The following is a 3,228-nucleotide window of genomic DNA, read 5'->3' as shown; positions in this document are numbered from 1 at the left end:
AACATGTCACAACTTCAAGTCCCAGCTTTGTCACTCACTGTATAAGGCCTCTTTGAATCCCATATATAAAATGAGGACAGTACCAGCAAGGACAATAGAGACGTGCAGGTGTTGCCAGTCAACAGCACCATATACAGCATCCCTTCCCCACCAAGTACGTGAAGGTCACAAGGGAAGGCAGCAAAATTTCAAGTATCAAAAACTAGGTAGAAATCTTGAAGACATAGGGGTAGGCAGAGTTCATGAACAAAAACCAAGCTGCATGGGAAATACTTCAAAAAATCAACAACTGGAATCTCACCTTTTTGAAAAGTTTCTGCATGTCAAAAAAAATATCACCAGGGCGCGGACGAGAGCTCGTAGGCAGGCAAGATGGCAGACGTGCTGGATCTTCAAGAGGCCGGGGGCGAGGATTTCGTCATGGATAAGGATGGGGATGAAAGCATCCACAAATTGAAAGAAAAGGCAAAGAAGCAGAAGGGCCGCGGCTTTGGCTCTGAAGAGGGATTCCGGGCATGGATGCGTGAGGATTATGACAGCGTGGAGCAGGATGGTGACGAACCCGGACCATAACGCTCTATCGAAGGCTGGATTCTCTTTGTCACTGGAGTTCGTGAGGAAGCCACTGAAGAAGACATCCATGACAAATTCGCAGAATATGGGTAAATAAAAAGCACCCGTTTAAACCTGGACAGGCGTACAGGATACTTAAAGGGGTATACTCTAGTTGAGTATGAAACATACAAAGAGGCCCAGGCTGCTATGGAGGGACTTAATGGCCAGGATTTGATGGGACAGCCAATCAGTGTGGACTGGTGTTTTGTTCGAGGTCCACCCAAGGGCAAGAGAAGAGGTGGCCGAAGACGCAGCAGGAGTCCAGACCGGAGGCATCGCTGACAGTTCCTCTGTTATCCAGGTGGTCTCTCCAAGATTCCATTTGGGCATACAGCCTTGGAGAAGTATAGCTGCTGTGGAACTCTGTGTTTGTATTTAATCTCTTACCCCTACCTGTGTGGTGTTTCTTTGAGTTATTAATAAATGTTCCACTTTTGTTTTCTACAAAAAAAAAAAAAAATCACCAACAGGGCAAAAAGAAAACCCATGAAATGGGAAAAAGTTTTGGCCAACTGTCCATCAGTTCTATCTAGAAAGACTTCTACCTAGAACATATAAAGAATTAAATAAGTGGGCTAGCCAGATAGCCCAGCAGACTAAAGTACCTGCTCAGGCAGATGCGGGAAACAGGGTTTGATCCCCAGTGTGCTGCACCAGCCCTGCCCCCAGGGCATGATGAGATGGCGACTAAGATTGGGTGCAGTGGTGTATGCCTGTAATCCCGGCACTTGGGAGGCTGAAAACAGAAGGATCACTAAAAGCCCAATCTGTGTAGTGAGTCCCTGTCGACCCTGCACTAAATAAAAATTTTTTAAAAAGAATTAAATAAAATCAGGTCCTCAGAATTCAAAGACCCAATCCAAAATGGGCACCTGAGATGAATATACACTTCTCTGATGAAGAAATAGACATGGCAAACAAATATGTGAAAAACTGTTCAACATCATTGGTCATTCGAGAAATGCAAAGTCAAACAACACTGAGATTCCATCTTATCCCAGAAAGAATGGCTATGATCAAGAAGTCAACCAATAATAAATGCTAGAAGGGCTGTTGGGAAAAACGAACGCTTCTCCACTGTCGGTGGGAGTGTAGACTCGTAGAGCCACTGGGGAAATCAATGCGGAGATTCCTCAAAAAACTGGGACTAGAGGTTTTTTTTGACTCAGCCATTCTCCTCCTGGGTATCTTCCCAAAAGAATTAAAAGTGTCATACCACAGTGACATATGTGCTGTGCACTCATGTTTGTAGCAGTGTAATTTGTCACAGCTAAATCTTGAAAACAACCCAAATGCGCATCAACCGAGGAATAAATAAGAAGATGTAATATGTTTACACAATGGAGCATTACTCAGCTATAAAAAGGGTAAACTCAAGGCCTTTACAGATCAATGGATGCAACGAGAGACCATGCTCATAGGTGAAATAAATCCAACCTGCACGTGTAGACATCATATAGTCGCTCTAACGCAAAAACCTAAAAGAGCAAATAAAATCTGAAAGGTGCAGTAGACACTGTGAAAGAATAAGAAACTGATCAAAAGAAAAGAACAGCCAGGATGTGGAAAAGGAGGAAAGAAAGGAGGGAAAAAACGTGTATATACACAGATAGCTAAGATCATTATATGATTAATTTTTATTGGTTTGTGGATGGCACACTTGATGCTTAATTGATCAATTTTGCATGCCTGTGTCTGGTAATCTGAACAACTACTTTGAAAATAACAATATGCAATGTAACAACCATTACTAATTTTCTATCATCTTGTTTTGAAATTCTGTATTGTTTTTATTTATTGTTTATTTTTATTCTCTTTACAATAAAAAAAAGAATCATGAATAAAAGGTCCAAGTAAGGACACACCACAAGGATAGTCAAGTTCTGGAGAACACATCTCCAGGCTTCAAATGGAACCTCAGATCCTGGTTCCTGGTGGCAGAGCAGTCACACTGATTCCCAGACCTTCTGACTCCTCTGTAGCTACACTGAACAATCAGTTTAGATAATCAGAAAACATCTGGAAGTGAAGCAAGACCAAGAGCAGTTGCCTCCTTATAGTGATTTCACATGGAGCTAGCTTGCAGGCCCACTTGCACTACTCCCATAAACTCATAGAAAATGAAGTATAATTATTTTTCTCATTAATCAAACTCTCTCACAAATCCCTTCATTCCCCCTTGTAAACAGAACAAAGGAACTAGAAAATTCAGTTCAGTCCTGTAATCTCAAGCCAATCTCAAGCTCTGAATAGTCCCTAGTTAATATTGAGTCATTAGGAAAAAATATTTAGTCTTCCAGGTGTCCTTTCTTCCTTCTTCTCTTCCTCAAGATGATGTCTAAGGACAGGCAAAGGACCTTGACTCCACCATACGGTCCCCTGTTGAGAAGTGCCTAGACTAAGCTGCTGTTAGGCAGGGAAATGTTCGAGGCACCAGATGTAGACAGGTGCTAGTGTCTTCTACATAAAGCTGTGGTTGGCCTGTCCTCCTGTCCCTCCCCAGAGGCCTGGCTGCTCCCCCTCGCTGAGCTCTGCAACACCCTTTATCTGGCTGCTGAGGATCATCATCCTCTTACCATACCAGATGCCGACGCAGGCTTGCCGGCTCTCACA

The 3,228-nt window shown here is 42.9% G+C and overlaps 1 pseudogene; it reads left to right on the top strand.

Annotated features, from left to right (window-relative positions):
* Positions 1-354: 354 nt before the first annotated feature.
* LOC101580073 lies at positions 355-1,059 on the top strand (annotated as a pseudogene).
* The last annotated feature ends 2,169 nt before the right edge of the window (positions 1,060-3,228 follow it).

The sequence above is a fragment of the Octodon degus genome, unplaced genomic scaffold (assembly GCF_000260255.1).
Source record: "Octodon degus isolate 3935 unplaced genomic scaffold, OctDeg1.0 scaffold00286, whole genome shotgun sequence".
In the NCBI taxonomy this organism is placed as follows: domain Eukaryota; kingdom Metazoa; phylum Chordata; class Mammalia; order Rodentia; family Octodontidae; genus Octodon; species Octodon degus.
Note: the sequence above shows the minus strand (reverse complement) of the source record. Positions and strands in the feature narration are given on the sequence as shown.